The sequence below is a fragment of the Ursus americanus genome, chromosome 16 (assembly GCF_024610735.1).
Source record: "Ursus americanus isolate L20-20 chromosome 16, mUrsAme1.1.p, whole genome shotgun sequence".
Lineage (NCBI taxonomy): Eukaryota > Metazoa > Chordata > Mammalia > Carnivora > Ursidae > Ursus > Ursus americanus.
This window is the reverse complement of record NC_142142.1, coordinates 17,493,463-17,512,466: the sequence shown is the minus strand read 5'-3', so window position 1 is coordinate 17,512,466 and position 19,004 is coordinate 17,493,463. Positions and strand designations below refer to the sequence as shown.

General features: G+C 42.3%; 1 protein-coding gene and 1 long non-coding RNA gene across 10 annotated transcripts in view; one reads left to right on the top strand and one right to left on the bottom strand.

The window, feature by feature from the left end:
• DLG2 (discs large MAGUK scaffold protein 2) overlaps nucleotides 1–19,004 on the top strand; it is an 857,148-nt gene that overhangs the window by 684,052 nt on the left and 154,092 nt on the right. The gene's annotated exons all lie outside the window — the stretch shown is intronic.
• On the bottom strand, nucleotides 13,853–18,018 carry LOC148108769 (uncharacterized). Its single transcript, XR_015727037.1, has 3 exons — nucleotides 17,931–18,018; nucleotides 14,881–15,008; nucleotides 13,853–13,911 (listed from the first exon to the last, which is right to left on the bottom strand). It is a non-coding gene; the product is annotated as an uncharacterized LOC148108769 (long non-coding RNA).

Below are 19,004 nucleotides of genomic sequence, written 5' to 3'. Positions count from 1 at the left end.
AAGGAAACACTATGCAACAAAACTATAATTGAGATCTCACAGATGTAAGAGAAATAGCTAACTCAGGGGGGCACTTCTTGCTAAGTGTTTTCCAGACCTTAACCATATGCTGTTAATCATGCAGTCTATGCAGGTATGGCTACTATTCTCAGTAACTTGCCCAGGGTCACACAGCACAGTCACATCTTTCCTCTGCAGCCATGTTTTCCCAGATATGTGTATTCATGAAAAAAATCTGGGTTTATTTCCTTCGGCAACTATGGGTATTCGCTTGGCCTAATGTCTTTGTCAGTGAGAGCACAAGAGTAGAATATACATGAAAGCTTGGATACTATTGTGAGCAGTGTCACAAAGGGAAAGTTTACGCATAAGATTTACCAGGTAAATATCCTGTAAACCCAAGGTTAAACATAGTGTGAGATTAGAGGGAAATGTTAATGGCAGAGGTGAGATTAGAACCCAAGCCTCTTAGATCCTAGAAGAACAACCACCTAATGGATATCAGCCTTCCATCGTGACAGTGTTAGGGGCCTCCCTCCTGTGATTCCTCACTTCCCATCTAATAGTGGAGTTAGAGAGCTAGAGAGAAACCAGTTCAAGAGCTCTGTCCTTTTCTTAAGCTATCTAATTGACTCACCAGGCTGGGCACTAATGATAATATTTAAGACCTTTCCATTGGAGTTGTAGCAGCAAGAAATCACAGACAGAATGAGACAAACACCAGTCTAAATGTTACCACAAAGCTATGGGAACACAGATGAAAGAGCAACTCCTGCTCAGTGAGGCTTCATGAAATGTTGACTAGAAGAGGCGACATTTACACTGGGTCTTGGAGCATGGGTAGGATTCAGGAGGCACTAATGGGGTAACCAGTGGGAGGGGCCTTGTAGAAAGAAGACCTGGCAGTGTGAAAATCTGAATATTGGAGATTCTCCCTCTGGGGGGTAAGGATGGGGCAGCAAGTGGTGGAAGGACCAATTTGGGCTTCTGTGGCATTAAGTACAAAGCGGTTTGGGGTTCATGACCTAAGAATCATTATCCATTTGGTGTTCAGTACATCTGACCCTAGTGTCACATATCAATATTTTAATTCACCGATGGTTTCTAACATACAACAAAATGTAGTTTTACCATCTGCATTGAGATCAATGCATTCCATTAGGAGGGAGGAGTGGGAGCGAGGGAGGAAATGATTTTTCTTGAGCAACAAATTGGTAAGGTAGTTGAAAAAATGAGAAGGTAAATGAATTTTTACCATAGAACAAATTCTGACCTGTAGAATAACAAATTCTCTCTATCCCACCTCCACACATTCTTCTCTACTTCGCCTAGCCCTTCCCCCCCCCCCCCGCCCCTATTCTGCTGGGAGGGAAAGTAGGCAGAGGAATAATGAGTACCAGGTGAGGGAGGAAAGTTCTGACTGTTCCCTAGCTTCTTGTCCCAGCTGCAGAGGCTTAGGAGACTAGAGAGGAGATCTGATCAGATCTGACCAAGAGGAAATGATGGATGGAGGGTCCCTGAGGCTCTGAGACAGTCCTTGTCATCTGCAGAGCTTCCGCCAGGCTGGCACTATTGTACCCTGTAGTCTCTTTGTTCAAGCAGACTGACAGTTTGGGGAAAGTGATATTTCCTTGGAATGGGTTTTGCTGGAAATGGATTCCGTGGTAACTCTTAATGAGTGTCGCCTTGCTGATTGTTCAAGGTTGTGTTCTTCAGGCCATCTTTCACCATTTCTGAGTTCTCCACACAGCTGGGAAATGCTACGAGATGTTCCCCTGAACTGTGTAGTCTCTGGCAAGTCATGGCTGGATGAGCTGGGTGCTGACCAGGATGCCTTTGTGCCCGAGCCCCTCCTAGAAGGCTTGGGTCACATCTGCAGAATTCCTATGGCATTGCTTAGGCGTCTTTGAGGAGATGCCAGGACTTGGATAAGCACAACTTCCCCAGAGCGCTGTGATGCCAGCAGCTCACTGCTGAGACAGTAAAACAGGATGTAACAGTAATTTAGCAAAAAAAAAAAAAACAACCCATATATACTGGAGCAATGGACTAGATCTTTTTGGATTTGCAACTGGGCAGTGAAACTTTGACAGTCTGGAAGGAGGAAGCATGGTAGGCCAAAGTATAGGGGAATGGGGAGCTGTTGCAGGGTCTTAATTGACCTACACATTCTAAATTTCCTCTTTTCTTTAAAGCAGTTGAATGTGAATAACAAAATCAAATCTAAGACTCTTGAAGATTTGTATTATAGCTTTTTTTAAACCCACACAAGTGGATGCATACATGTGTAAACCCCGAAGTTAAAGAGCAGTTGCTGTGGGGCTCCCGGGTGGCTCAGTCAGTTCAGCTCAGGTCATGATCCCGGGGTCCTGGGATCCCCTTGCTTAGCAGGGGGTCCACTTGTCTCCCTCTCCCTCTCCCTCTGCCCCCCCCCTCTCTCTCTCTTTCTTTCTCTCTAAAGTAAATAAATAAATCTTGGGGCACCTGAGTGACTCAGCCGGTTAAGTGTCTGCCGTCAGCTCAGGTCATGATCCTGGGGTCTTGGGATTGAGCCCCACGTCGGGCTCCCTGCTCAGGGGGGTCTGCTTCTCCCTCTGCCCTTCACCCCACTCGTGCTCTCTCTCTCTGTCTCTCAAATAAATAAATAAATAAAGTCTTTAAAAAAATATTTTTTTAAAAAAGGAAATAAAAAAGAACGATCCAAAGAAGGAAAACTAAGAGATAGTTTATTAGTTCTTATCCAGGGAAGGTCAGCCTGGAAGGAAGTGACAGTCCACCGATGGTATGACTTGACATACAGAAGGTCTGCCCTCAGGTGGCGTCAATTTTTAAGCAAACCACGACCACATTAAGACCTCACACTTAAAAAGCATACAACTACATTTCAAGTGTGCATCTGAACACTATTCGTCTTAATAATATTATTCCAAAGTTAATAATTAGCTTTTAAATCTTGATCCTCCCCCTCTTCAATAGCAGGCAGAGAAATAAAATAAGGGCAGGCTCTTGCCAGATAGATACCCTCCTACATCGTCTGCAGTCCCCACTTTGTAACTCTAAGCTGGGGTGCAATTGCACTGCAAAGATTACAAAAGAGAACATAATACTGCCAGTAATGAAAGCTGTTAGCATTTGGGGTTGAACACTGATGATTCTGCATTTCAGTTAAGGAGAAACTCTGCTCTTTTCTGCCGTGAAAAATTCACTTCTCCAAAAGGACCAGATTCGATTGGGCCACTGCAGGCTGAGTTTACTGATACGTGTAGATTTCAGGCGGTTTGTTTTCTTGCTTTCTGTGAAGGTGCAAATATCCCGTGATATCTCACCAGGGTTTCCTCCAGCCAGAAGACATGTCCTTGGACTGCCACTGTGACCTTTGTAACTCTGAGCCTGGGGAGCAAACTTCAAACACGATCTGCTCCTTCCAGTGTGTTTTGGAAACAGGATTACATGTCTCCCTTTTAGCTGCTCTTTATTTAGAACCAAACAGCATTATAGATTAGACTTCCTGGGGCATTCTCCTTCTGGTTAGTAATTTAACTATAATAAATTGAATACACTGGGTGCTTTCTTCTTCCTCCTTTCCCTCCTCCCCCTTCCTCTTTTTCCTCCTCCTCTGCTGCTTTTTCTCTAATTCCTTCTTCTTTTTCTACATCATCACCTCTATTATCAGATAGTGATCACAGAGCAGTTCTACGAAAGGGTTACCCCAAACACTGTGTTGTCCTAAATTAGTTTAGAAGGCCTTGCTAAACCCTGAGTACCTAAAATACATGAGCAGTTTGGTCACAGACTAATTTTCAATTTAATATGAAAAAAGGCATTTTCTGGGCCCCACTTTGTGCAACTCTCTTTTTTTAAGATTATTTATTTGAGAGAGAGAGAGACAGAGAGCAGGGGGAGGGGCAGAAAGAGAGGGAGACAAGCAGACTTCCCGTTAAGCAGGAAGCCCAAGGTGGGGCTCAATCTCACAACCCTGAGATCATGACCTGAGCCTCCAAAATCAAAAGGATGCTTAACCGACTGAGCCACCCATGCATCCCTGTTCAACTCTGTTACATGTATTATCTTATTTATCCTCACCATAGTCTGGGAATTATAGGTGGTGTTATTTCCAACTCAGAGAGGTTAAATAATTTGCTTCTGGTCACCCTGGCCATAAGTGTGTACATCTGGTGTTCCTTCTGAGATTTTGCTGGCCTCGAACTCTGTGTTCTTATTTAATTCAGTTGATTACTTACTGAACACCTATCACATGCTAGGTATTGTAGTAAGAGCTGAGTGCACAGAGTTAAATAAGACATCATGCCTTCTTCCATGGAGTTTTACATCCGCAGGGGAAGGGGATAAATCAAATATGCAAACAAGTGTAACGGGGTCATAAATGCAACAATGAATCTATATGTGGGATACAGAGCCGGATGAGGAAGGGCATGATTAATTCCATTTAAGGGGGCAAGTTCAGAGAAGATTGACTCTTAAAGGGCACATAGTCTTTGAATTTTAAAACAAGAAGGAGTTTGCCATGCAGGTAAGGATAAAAGGTGTATATAGCAGACAGGCCATTTACCTATTAAAAGAAAGAGAAGTATGAAGAACCCAGCATTTCTAAAGTACTTTAAGCAATAAATAGTGCAACAAATAATTTCATGCTGACTCTGTGAGGTACAAATATGTATAAGCCAGCTCCCCTTCAGTTTTCAGTTCAGTGGGGAAGATACAATTCATACATAAGTAACTATGACACCAGGAGTCCGATGTGCTAACTCTTATAGAAGTAATACAGACACTAAATGCTAGAGACATTTGGAGGCTGGAGAGATGGCTTCTGTTGGAGGTGATCAAAGTAGGTTCGAAGGAGATTGCATTTCAGCGGGACCTGGAAGGAGGGGTGGAATTAGAAGAAAGGTATTCCAGGTAGACAAACAGTAGCTGAGAAAAACCCCCGAGGTGGGAAAGCTCCTCGCAGATTTGAGAAAAGAGAAAGCCGGGAAAAGGGGGAGCATGCCTCAAGGAGAGGATCTAAGCCTACTTGATTTTCACAGAATTGGAGGGATGCTTCCTCCTGTGTATTTAGCAGCAACATCCTCTTCCTTCCCAGACCTCCCTAAGAGACCTTTCCCAGCATTCGAAGGAGAAATGCACCTCCTGCCATCTCCTATATTCTGCCGGGAGAATTCTTACTCCCGATAGCATGGAAAGACATGGTCACTCTATTCGAAAAATCCTGGATTCATCTGTTCTTCAGCTGAATCAGCTAACCCCCTGGAGCCTCGGATTCCTCACCTATAAAATGGAAATGATTACATCTATCTCAGAGGGCTTAATAAGAATTAGATGCACAGTGAGCAATAGCACGGCCCTCTTCTTTAGGTAAGCCCTTCACACTCCCGTGTTCACTCCTTTCTTATGCCCTTCTTCCTCACACTGCACCTCAGGCCTCAGCTGAGGAAGAGTTTATGAATGCTCACAGTCTCTTTGGAGAGGATCTTGCATTCTGACGTGTTGGTTTTTAGTTTGATGTGTTATAGGAGGGCAGATTGATTATTATCAGCAGATACAAAGAGAAATTAATGACATGAGGGTGGATTGATTATTATCAGCAGATACGAAGAGAAGTTAACCAAGTAGATAGTAAATATAGATAAATCAGCTTTCGGAGGTGGGTTCCTGAGAAGACACTGAGGTGGAGATTGGCAGATGGGAAATTTATTGGGGGGTGCTTCAGAATCAAAATGCAGAGGAGGGGAGTAGGATTGGGCAGAAGGAAAAGTTGGGCACTGATGCAATTTCATCAAAGACTTCTGAGGGAATGGCCCTCTAGAGTTGTCCTGGGTGGGGACAAAGGGACAGACTCATCACACCCTTTCACTGACCAGTCAGAAAGGATATGCAGGCGGCCCCCAGGACGAGGAATGCCTCAGGGGGATGCTGCTTTCTTCACCCACGGGCCACTAGAGGAGTAAGTGCTCAGTCTTGAAGGGGGATCTGAGCGGTACATCACTGTATCTCCTGTGGTAGCTGAGGCAAAGCAGTTTTGCAACTTCCCTGAAGAGTTGTTCTATAGCAGGCCAGAATTTCGTATGGATTTTGCTGATAGCCTAGATGTAGGGTTTTTAAAGCAGGCGGAATCTGTTCATATTTAGGGCATTGTATTAGTTTCCTATTGCTACCATAACAAATTACCACACATTTAGTGGCTTAAAACAACACAGATTTATTCTTTTATAGTTCTGGAGGCCGGAAGTCTGCCATCAGTTCTATTAGGCTAAAGGCAAGGTGCCAGCAGGACTGGTTCCCTCTGGAGGGCCTACAGGAAACCCATTTCCTTTTCTAGTTTCTGAGGGTGCCTGCAATTTTTGGCTTGTGACCCCTTCCTCACGTCACTCCAACTCTTGCTTCTATTGCTTCTTCTCCTACTTCGTCCTTTGACCTGGCCTGCTTCTGTGTGGACCTGTGTGATTACAGTTAGGGCTTCCAGACCATCCAGGATAATCTCCCCCTCTCAGGATCCTTAACCCAGGCACACCTTCAGCATCCTTTTTGCCATACAAGCTAACGCTCAGGTTCTGAGGATTAGCACACGGATATCCTGGGGGGCCATTTTCAGGCTCCTGAGAGCATTATAGTCAAAATTTCTTGCTTTGGTGCTATCCAGTGAGTGCATTTATAGCGTGGTCATTAAAATGGCAGCACTAGCGTACTCTTGTCTGGGTCTATCTCTCTTAAAACATCAAGAACACTGGGGCCAAATAATGCGTTTCTTAACAAGCCCCTAATATGTTTGAATGAAGTCAGAAGACTCTTCTCTGTTCTGACAAAAGAAAACCAGAACAAGATCACACTGAAAAACCTTCAAGTCTATGCTAATGGAGACATGAAAATTAAATAACATCTATAGAAATCACCAAAGAAAATAGACACTCCTGAAATGCTACCTGAAATGGGGAGAAGGGAGAAATACCCACATCTCTCCCTTCTTCCCACCCTCCAAGTTCCTGTCAGTGTCTCCCATTGACTGAACCTAGCTGGAAGTCGTTTTTTCAAGGGAGCCTAGGCAATGCCAATATAAAAGAAAGCAGGAGAGATGTAGAAATTGGGTATGAGAGAAAATGATCAGCACACAAACTGAGTTTCAGAAAAACTAAGACTGAAATTATTGCTAAATAAGTTTGTGCTGGTTTTCCTGGTCTCATCTCTTCACTTTTGTCCAAAGAGCCAGATACTCTTTTGCATAAAAACAGGTTCTTATTCCATCCCTGAGTCATGAATGATGGCATTATTCACTGTGTATGATTCCAAGACTGCGTTCCTGACCCTGCCTTGGAATTTCTTTCCATTCACCTTCCAGCACGAGGAGTGCATAGGAACTGGGAGACTCTGGGGGCTGGTGGGACATGCTGTATTCACTCGTGTGTGAGCTGGATAGCAGAGCTCGAAGATAGAATGTCCAACAGGAAAAAATACCTTGCTTCACAGTAGATTTTGATCAAATGCTAACTATCCAAAATACATTTAAAATTGTTACCATGGTTACTGTGCTTAGAGCCTGATGCTTTATGGTCCCCACTCAGCCTCCTTCCACCAAGCCTCTGGGTTGTGCCAGGCCTCTAATCTACCCTTTTGCCAGGCTCATGACAACATCCTAATTGGATTTTAATTTCCTAGTAACCTGCTGCAGTACACTGAGTTCAGTTCATTAGAGCCCTGAATAGAGATGCTGACAAAATAGAATCTCCCATCTTTGGCCTTGAAAAGATCTCCTCCCCCCGACCTCTCCTCCTCCCCCTCTTTTTTCTTTAACTTTTAGAAGTTGTAAATGAAATCACACAGAAATACACAGGGAAGTCCTATTCATCCTTCACCCCCCTGCCCCAATGTTGATATTTTTCCTAACTATAGTATAATATCCTAACCAGGAAAGTGCCATTGCTACACTCCACAGAGAAGATGCCTCATTTTATAAATTGAATAGGATGCCTCGGGGCTGCAAATGGTGGCGGTTGGTAATAATAATCCTGTATATCCATGCAATGCCTTTATATGTTCCAAAGCTCTTTTATCCCTTCCCACTAATGCAGGGGGTCTATTAGCAAGTTTCTCACTCTGCCAACGGTTGCGGATACCTCCGTTTTACTTGATAATTCAAAAGCCAAAGAGCTCATTATAAGTAGGCTGCTTTCCATTTTCTCCTGGAAGGACACTGACATCAAGTTACCCCATCAAAAGATGACTCAGCCCCCTTTGTGCTGCACTTTCTATTGACTGAGAGAAATTTCTCCTCTTCAGAAGTAGAAGACGCATGATCTTTTGCTCCTACACAGCTGCTCCCCCTGCTTTGATCTGCCCTCTGCCAGCCCTACACCTAGTCTTCTTTGCCTGCCCAATGCTTCCTCATCCTTTCAGATTAATCCTCGGTGTTCCCTCCTCTCAAACACCATCCTCTTTGTACTTCCTCTCAAGCTGGGCTAGGTACCTCTTTTCTGCACTGATACAGTTCTTTGTTAATATCTATAACAAGCTTATATGTATTGTCTATTTTCTTGACTGTCTCCCCTAATAAATAGTGCGTTCTTGGAAGACAGGGATTAGATTGCCTAAATGTTTATTTCTATCCCCAGCACACTTTTTTTTTTTTTAAGAAGAGGTGGGAGGAGCAGAGGGAGAGAATCAGAGACTCCCAAGCAGGCTCCATGCCCAAATGCAGAGCCCAATGTGGGGCTCAATCTCATGACCCTGAGATCATGACCTAAGCCAAAATCAAGAGTCAGACGCTTAACCCACTAGGCCACTCAGGAGCGCTCCCCCCACCCCCGCCGCCCCCGCCCACAACACACTTTTTAAATGAATGAGTAGATGGATTCATAGAATGATTCTGTGTCAACCTAGAAATATAGAAAAGCTTCAATAACAACTGAATGAAAGATAAAATAGATGAATCCTAGCTTATCTTCTTGTAGTATCCTATACTTTCTTCAGATATTGCAAGGTTTGGAGATACGGAAAGTGTAATGATGACAGAGCTGGGGTCCAAATGATCTTAACAAGATAGACTGATGGCAAGAAAGCACCAAGATTAGATTTCATAGAGTTGGATATAAATTTTGAGTTTCCTAATTAAATGTGGCAGCTTGAATACCTGCATAGATCTCTGTTCCCTTCCAAAGCTCCACCAAAGTAACAATTAAGGAAATTAAACAGGTATAGATCTATGAGATCACAAAATAACTGAGTCTTGATAACACATGTAGGCAATATGAACACAATCTTGGAAGCAGGAAAGATGTACCAGTGAGTGGGAAAATGACTCAGCAGAGCCAGAAAACCATAAACCCCAAGTATCTACAGGGATACTAGAAAATACATTTATACTGGTTTTGGCCCCTGGTTCCTGGCACAGAGCTCCTAAACCTTTGTAATTTCCTGGGTGATAGGAGTGGTATCTTTTGTTCTAAAGAGGTGTCTCTGGGCTCCCAGATGAAAGCTAGTCACCAGGAAAGTCAAGCTATGATGAGAAGCTTGGAATTTTCAGGCCCATCCCCCATTCTCTTGAGAAAGAACAGCTGAAAATGGAGTTAATGATCAATCATGCCTACATGATGAAGCCTCCATAAAAATCCCCAAAAGATGCGGTTTTGAGAACTTGTGTGTTGGCGAACACATGGAAGTGCTGGCAGAGTGACCGGTCTGGACCAGGCATGGAAGCTCTTCACCCTTTCCCCCATACCTTGCCCTACTCACCTCTTCCATCTGGATGTTCTGTAGCCTTCATCATATCCTTTTATAATTAATTGGTAAAGGTAAATAAGATGTTTCTCTGAGCTCTGTGAGCCACCATAACAAATTAATGGAACCTGAGGAGGGCTTCGTTGGAACCTCTCATCTCTAGCTGGTTACTCAGAAGCACAGGTGACAACCTGGACTTACAGGTGGCATCAGAAATGGGTGGGGGGCTGTGCAGTCTTGGGGCACGGAGCTCAGTCTGTGCAATCTGATGCGACTTCCAGGTAGACAGTGTGAGAACTGGGTTGAGTTCTCAGATACCCTGCTAGTGTCTAAGAATTGGTAGTTGGTGTTAGGAAAAACCTCCACACATTAGGTGATAAGAAGGGTTGTGAACCGAGTGCTCTGTGAGTGTGGTAGTCATGTGAGTAGTAAAGGAGCCTCCCAGGGAAGAAACACACAGTAGGGAGGAACTGGGTTCTTCTCTACACAGGTGGGAGGCTAGGGTTTTTTGTTTTGTTGTGTTTTGTTTCGTTTTATTTTTTACAAGGGGCATGAAGCTAATGAGAGGTATAGAACCTGCAAGGATTTAGGTATTAAAGGGCTGGGGTATTTGAAGGCAGGGATGTAGGGAAGGACTGAAAATACAAATAGTGTTTATAAGTCTTACAAGGAACTTACTGGAGACCCAGATCCCCTCTTCTACCTGCCACCCACTCCCACCTCAGCAAATGGATTTTCTTCTTTAGAGATGGAGCCAGAAAATAGAGGCATTACATGTGGAACAGGATGGGGGTATGTTGCCTAACGACAAGATGACCAGGGAAAATGAATGCTTTCTGTCTTGTCTTCCTGTCTTCCTCCCTCTCTCCTTCTCCACCTCTTCCCTTCCCTTCCCTTCCCTTCCCTTCCCTTCCTTTTCCCTTTCCCTTTCCCTTTCTCTTTCCCTTTCCTTCCCTTTGCTTCTCTTCCCCTCCCATCCCCTTCCACTCCCCTCCCCTCCCTTCCCCTCCTCTTCCCCTTCCTTTCCCTTCCCTTCCCTTCCCTTCCCTTCCCTTCCCTTCCCTTCCCTTCCCTTCCTTTGTTTCTATCCATATCTGAAGAGTTATACAGGGGAGAGGATTTGTTCTATATAGTTTTAGAAGCTAAAACTGAAATAGATAGATTAGTAGATAGATAGATGATAGATAGATAGATAGATAGATAGATAGATAGATAGATCTGTCTTGTCTTCCTGTCTTCCTCCCTCTCTCCTTCTCCACCTCTTCCCTTCCCTTCCCTTCCCTTCCCTTCCCTTCCCTTCCCTTCCCTTCCTTTTCCTTTTCCCTTTCCCTTTCCTTCCCTTTCCTTCTCTTCCCCTCCCATCCCCTTCCACTCCCCTCCCCTCCCCTCCCTTCCCTTCCCTTCCCTTCCCTTTCCTTTCCTTCCCTTCCCCTCCCTTCCCTTCCCTTCCCTTCCCTTCCCTTCCCTTCCCTTCCCTTCCCTTCCCTTCCCTTCCCTTCCCTTCCCTTCCTATGTTTCTATCCATATCTGAAGAGTTATATAGGGGAGAGGATTTGTTCTATATAGTTTTAGAAGCTAAAACTGAAATAGATAGATTAGTAGATAGATGATAGATAGATAGATAGATAGATAGATAGATAGATAGATAGATAGATAGGAGTTAGATAACATCTCAAAATGGTAAAGAAACTAACCGGTATGGGCAAAGACTACTAAACCCCTGTTCAAAACTGGCTTCTGTGTGATAGGCTTTCTTTGCACTCCCTCTTGTGTCCTGATGAATCCAGAATGGGCCAACTCAAAACCTGCTGGTAGGTTGCAGTTTTCTTTTTTTTTTTTTTCTTTTCTTTTCTTTTTTTTTAATTTTTGTATGTCTCTTTATTTTCTTTGACAGCCACTTAAGGTAGAATGTTTTCTTTTTTTAATGTTTTTTTATTATATTATGTTAGTCACCATACAGTACATCCCTGGTTTCTGATGTAAAGTTTGATGATTCATTAGTTGCGTATAACACCCAGTGCACCATGCAATATGTGCCCTCCTTACTACCCATCACCAGTCTATCCCATTCCCCCACCCCCCTCCCCTCTGAAGCCCTCAGTTTGTTTCTCAGAGTCCATAGTCTCTCATGCTTCATTCCCCCTTCTGATTAACCCCCCTTTCTTTATCCCTTTCTTCCCCTACCGATCATCCTATTTCTTATGTTCCATAGATGAGAGAAATCATATGATAATTGTCTTTCTCTGCTTGACTTATTTCACTTAGCATTATCTCCTCCAGTGCCATCCATGTTGCAGCAAATGTTGAGAACTCGTTCTTTCTGATAGCTGAGTAATATTCCATTGTATATATGGACCACAACTCCTTAATCCAGTCATCTGTTGAAGGGCATATGGGTTGCAGTTTTCTGTTGGGCAAAGTGGGCTTGGTGAGTTTTTGTGGATCTGTTAATTCATTCTAAAATAGGGCAAATGTAACTAGATTGTATTAAAAAGGGCAGTTTCTTGGATTGCTCCATAGAAACCAGCTCTGTTTGAGTTTAAATAAGGAGGAAAATTGTTGGAGTGCGTTGTTTCTGGCTCTTGTCTTGGAAGCACAAATACCCTCCCAAAGCAAGTCCCACAGATATTTTCCAGGCCTAGACTAAAGGAGATGGAGAATAAATTTGGCAGCAAATAATAATTGAAAGAACTTATGTGACTGTGCTAAAACAGTCCCCAGAGTTGGGCTTCAGTCATCCTACATCTTCCAAATTTTTAGCCTTTCGTTGTGCAAGCTGCAAATAATTGACACCAGGCTCTGAGTCAGCTTTCTGATCCTCACCCTCACGGTGCAGATTAGAGTCTAATTATAAGAGCTACTCCTACATCTCCAGAGACAGCATGCTTGGGATTTCTTCTTAAATTATTAATCAAGAGGAAAGATAAATTTGCTTGATTCCATTCCACAAGAATCAGTTTTCCCATAGCATATTTTTATTTATTTGTGCATCAAAGTTAATTTTAATGGTTACTTACTTTTATTATTCCCTAATTTTTCCATGGGTCTAGAGGATAGATTGGTCAGGCTGGTGTGTGTTACAGACAACCCTGTCTGAACATTGATGCAGCACAATCTTCACCCATAACAATTCTGCAGGCCCAGGAAAGTATCTGCTTTATAGATTGTGCCAGTTGTTAAAGATATGTTTCCCCATACTCCCAGTCACTGGAATTAAGGGAGTCTGGCATGAGAACATTGGGCTATAATGATGTCCCCTCAAATTCAATGTGTCCCAACTTGGACTCTGTCATTTCCTTTGCTCCTTTCAATGGCACTTTCTTTTCCATTCTTAGCCTGTTGCCCAAGATGGAAACCTGAGGGAACACTGGACATTTCCATTCTCATTCTCATGTGCCACAGTGAATTAATCAACAAAGCCTCTTCTGTACACTTCCAAAATGCCTGCGCCTTCTTCTCCATTCCCACTGTCCTCACCATCTCTCACCTGGACCATTGACCGAAACCCCAAATGACCTCTAGGTTTCTGATCTCTCTACTGTCACTGTTTAGTGTCTTCAGAATGCTGCTGGCTAGGTGACAAATGTAATATATCCCTTAAAAGTCCCTCAGTGGTTCCAAGTCATCTTTGTTTTGGGGTTCTAATTTCTTGGCATGCGATAACTGTGCAGAGGACAGTATAGGGTTACACTTTGTCCTTACTTAAATGACCATTCCAATTTCATGTACACCCAGCAAGTTCTTCACTTTCTCATGGATCTTTGGCCAAAAATCAGGGGAACAATTTTATATTAAAGAAATAGTGAAATAAGCAAAAGAACTTTTTTCTGAGCCATGAAAATAGCTAAAGTGAGCATGAAATTGTTACAATAAATTTTGCTGAAGAAATATTACTCAGCTCCTGTTTATGTTTGGGGGTGGGTAATTTCCCATTATGTGCTTTTTTGGGGTGCTTGCCACAAAATACTTGCAATATTAAGATGATAAACAGGAACACATATAACATCTCAAGGAGTCAAAGTAAACTTAGGATCGGAGAAGAATCTAGCTAGGTGGTTTTTGGATTCAGAAACGGATAATTATGATGAGAAAGAACTGAAGCATAAATAATTACGTTAATCCATACCTCTGGTGATTCTTCCTTTTACTTCAATTGGGAAATGAAGATTATTTCAGTGGGAGAGCCTTGGAGGAATAGAACATACGGATCAAAATCTCAACATTTGCAAAATGGCTGGATCACTTTTTCGTCAAGATGAAGGAGGAATAGTCACATCAGCAGCTCCATTCAATCAGCTATCAAATATTTCTCAAGCATCTGCTCTCCCTCACAAACAAGCAAGTAGTTATAGACAGTTAAGTAGTTTCATTAATGTGGCGTGTTGCAAAGGAGAAATACCAGTTGCATTTGGTGGAAGGATCTGTCATAGCTCAGGGAGCTGTCTGAGGAAGTGATGTTGAAGACAAGATGGGAAGGCTGAGAAGCCAGATGTAAACTGATGGGAAAGGTGTTTGAGGCAGGGGGAACAGCACCAGTGATCTTTTGCAACCAGGAGAGAATGAAACTGAGAAAATCCCCAAAGCTAGTACCTGAGGGAACCAAAAGAAAGGGGAGATTAACAAAGAGATGATCTGGGGAGTTAAGCAGGGACCTCTTGCCTTTATTAAAAATTATAGGTAGTATTCAAACTAGAAGCTAGAGGTAGTTCTGGAATTGTCATCACTATGAAAATCTGCATATACATTAGCTAGAAGTAATGGAAAGTCCTTGTGTGCAGGGACTACTTTTTAATCATGTTACCACTGGTATCCAATGCAGAGCTCTGCCATGGTTGATGCTCAGGGAATATTTGCTGACTGAACAGATGCATTTGAGCAGCATAGCACCTTCCTGGCTCTTACCTGAACTGAATCTCAAAATGATGCCCAGTCTAGGTGTCCTACCCTGTTTTACCACGAGAAAACCAGGACTCAGAGTGATGCAACTGGTGAAGGGGCTGGGAGGAACCATGTCCTCTCACAGAACTGACATAGTAGTATAAGCTTTTTAATTTTATCAAATTAGGATTTTTAATCTTTTTAAATATCCAATTAAGATATTTCTATGGTGAAGATTTTCAAACATATACATAAAGAAAATGCTTGTGTACTTACCCCTCAGATTCAGTAATAGTCAAAAGAGTTTGCCAATTTATTTCATGTCACTTAAAGTATTTTCTTTGCTTATGTATTTTAAAACGAATTCCAGCAGTATCTTTTTTCATCCCTTCAGTATGCGAAAACTATAAAGAAAAAAGAGAACATTTTCTTATATTACCACAACACTATTATGACACCCAACAGAATAAAAAATAATTCTTTTTATGATCTAATATGTAGTCTGTAATGGCTTGAAAATGTCTTTTTCCTAATCAGGATTCAAACAAGCACCATACATTACATTTGGTTGTTATGCCTCTTAAGTATAAGAAGGACATTTTAACAATGAAAAGTAAGAAAGACATACTTTTAAGGACACAGATACCCCACCGTCTATACAAGTTGAGATGTATGAAGCGCTCCCACCCTCTGCCTAGTTTTTCTCCCTTGCGGTGTGGCCCTGCTCTCCTCAGCCTCTGCTAGGAATCCTGGAACCAGACTGTTGCAGATGCAAGGGTATCAGAATCAGGGCTGAGTGTTCTCTCCTGAGCACCTCCCGCCTCCCCACAACCCTGGTAAGGGATGACCTCTGTCATCCTTGTTGCCTGAGCCATGGTTTCCAGTCGACTTAGAGTCTTAAACCCAGAATCACACTAATACATATTGAGCAGCTTTCATTTGGGAAACATGTCGGGGAAGACCAAACAAAGCCTTTTCATTTTGTTCTTACCAACCTACCTTATAGAATTCACTATACATTTGAATCTATAGTTGTAGCAGATATTGGTTGTTAAATGGTTACTTAGGGTGACCAAGCCAGTCTGAGACAGGCTGTATGTGTCAGGAGCAAAAGAGGGGCTAGCAATCACCCACCCGTAGAAGAAACTGTAGAATCAGTGTAGCGGAAAAAGCACTGGATGAGGCCGGCACTGTAAGATTTGGATTCAAGTCCCAACTCTGCTGTGTGACCTTGGGCAAATTGCCTACCATCTCTGAGCCATTATGGGAAGTGTTCTTCCCATGGTGCTTCTGTTTTTTTCGGAATAGTGGGTTATCCTCCAAGATAATATGTCTATATTTTTTCAAAACATTATTAAAGAATAAATCTGCTAGGAATGTTGTGGAAGCAAGAAAGATATTTGTACCACTTAAGTCACACCCAAGGGGACTGCCAACCTGCCTACCTCTAGAGCCAGACGGCTTTATCTCCTTTCTCTGCCCTGAGCTATAATTAGGCAAAAATATCACCCCTTTCTTTGGGCAAGATCTAACTGATCATTATTGCAGAAGAACACAGGAAGCTTGAACATTATTATTTTAGCTTCTAGTTCCATGATTTTAATACAAAAGAGGGAACAAGACAAATCCAGCAAAGATGTAATATTTGTATTTGCGAAGGAAGGCTTTCTTATCTGGTTGAATGTAGTCTCAAGCACTATGCCTTAAATTAGAAGGCATAGTGCCTTGATCCTTCTTCTGATGCTACGAATCACACCAATTAAACAATAGCCTGTGCCTCCCAGCTCGGAGCCTTTCACCCAACCTACCAGCACAATCTTTAGAGAATCACCATTGGAAGCTAGGCCCTAATGATATCAGCAGTTTCCATTTTCCCCTCAGGGTTTCACGTTTACTCTTTCATGCACTCAAAGCCTTCATTTCCATAGCCAAGTTGAGACAAATTTCAGTTCCTGAGGAAGTATTCATCCAGGAAGATTGGGATTTTTAAAAAGACTGTATTATATGAATTATTTTTATTTTTTTCTTTAAGATTCATTTATTTGAGAGAGAGAGCAGGGGGAGAGACAGAGAGAGAGAGAGAGAATCCCAAGCAGACTCTGTGCTGAGTATGGAGCCCAATGCGGGACTCGATTTCACGACCCTGAGATCATGACCTGAGCAGAAACCAAGAATTAGGTGCCCAACTGACTGAGCCACCCAGGTGCCCCTGTATGAATTGTTTTTATTATCGCTTTATACTGTACCATTCAGTTTATCAAACGTTCTTATATCTGTTTCTTCATCTGATGCCCACAACAAATTTGTACTGTAAGTAGGGTATTAATATCATCCCATTTCATAACCGAGGAGTATAAGGCTTCAGGAGGCTTTAGTGTTTTTTCTTTTCCATTTATTGAGCATTCTAGTCTGTTCCTGGCACCCATGTATACCATTTACAAATGCCATTGCATTTAATCTTTAAACAATCTGAGGAGGTAGGTGATTTTTTTTATCGTACAGATGAGAAAAACAAATCTTCTCTAGGTTGAAAAACTTGCATAAAAGTCCACGTTGTGAGTCGGTAGTGAACTTAAGATGCAAAGTTGGATCCTATTTAGAGTGTTTTTAAAAAGCACATTACATCAGGCTACTCATAATTGCTTAAAGACAAAGCCTTTGCCAAGCTCAAAAAGTTTCTTTGCTGACTCTGTCTTGCAATATTCCTGATAATTAAAAAAAAAAACAAACTGCTTTTGTGAATCTATAAAACAAAGCTTGCATGAAGCCAAATTGAAATTTGATGTATCTAATTTTCAGAGTTTTATGCATATTGTGTGAAATAGCTGGTTAGGGATTCAGACTGTGGTTTGCCCATAAAACTTACTTCATTTTACACATTAAAGAATTCCTAAGTGTTTGGCTGAAACCTCTTTAAAGGGTCTCCAGCCAAGCTGTACAGAAAATTGTTCAAGTCAAAACAAATGATCCCAATTCTACTGAGAGAGACAGAGAGAGGGACAATGTACCTTCATTCAATGTGTTATTAAAAATTATTCTAAAAGGTTTGATCTACTTCATAGTAGATTTGGCAAACTAAAGGATGAATTTTCTTTCTCTGAAGTCTTTATTTAACTCACCCAACTCAGCAAACATTTACATTAGCATTTATATACTGATAACTATGTGTCATACTCAAAGTGTTAGGGATACAGAAAAAATTATGACAACGTCTTGCCCTCATGGTGTCCACAACTGAGTTCTTAATGCTCAGTACTGGAGATGTACAAGAGATTGGTATATACATCCTCTTCTTGTGTGGAGTGCAGAAAAGATAGCAGACTTACCCTATTGTCTAGGATTCCCGGTTAAAGTTTGACTCTCGGGAATTTCGTTTTTAATCTGTTTATCGCTTTCTGCTGCTCTCCATCTCTCTATGCCACACACACACACACAGACACACACACAGTAGCACAGTAGCTTGGGTCAGAAGTAAGCCAAACAAAATCTGTAAATCTTTAGCAGTGGAAAATTCCATGTCACCACTTTAACACAGAGGTGGCAACCTGTAGCTTGGCAACCTGGGAGATGAGCGAAGTCAAGGGTTGCAGCGACTGGCTAGTAAATTCCACTGGCCAAAGGTCAGCTCTCTTGAAGGCAGGTGGGCATTCCGATGCCTTTATGGGAGGGAAACCAGTCTTCCGAAGTAGTCCTTAAAAACAGCACCCTTCCCAGCATGACAGCTTGAAAAGTGGCCAGAGTGAGAAAGCTCTAAGGGATCTCTAAAGCCTAGTATAATATGGCAGGACCTTTTCTGTGTCGGTCTGGCTCCGAAATCCCAGGACAACTAAGAAAAGAAGCTGAGCTCCAAGTAAATACAGTTAATTTTGTATCGTCGTTCACAAGAATTTTGACAAAGTATTGCTTCTTGCACTTGAGATATAACCTCTGATCTATGTCTGACCCTCTTACACGTATGTGATTTTGTTAAGAGCCTAGTGGAGAGAGCGCAGTAACATATTTGGGGTTTTCTTGCTTTAACACTTTATTAATCAGATTGCACTCATTATGAGGCCCACATCTTCCCCCTCTACACACGTGTATTTCAGCTTGTCAGATCAGAATGAGTCTGGTATCCACCCTCTCCAAAAAAGGTGCTATTATTGTTGTTAATTAATGGTGCTTTTAAATATCAATACTGCTTAAAATGACGAAAAGGAAGTACACTGTGTTGGATATTCAGGACAATGTTTTATACGGGCAGAGATGATTTCCCCACCTAAAAATGAGGAAACCATTATCTCTGAGAGGGTAAGGGATTTTCCCAACATCCCCGAGAGCCAAGAGTCAAATCCAGCAACTCATTCCAGGGCACGACTCTGAGACCCTTCTTGCTCTTCTCCCTCCTCCAGTAACCCCAC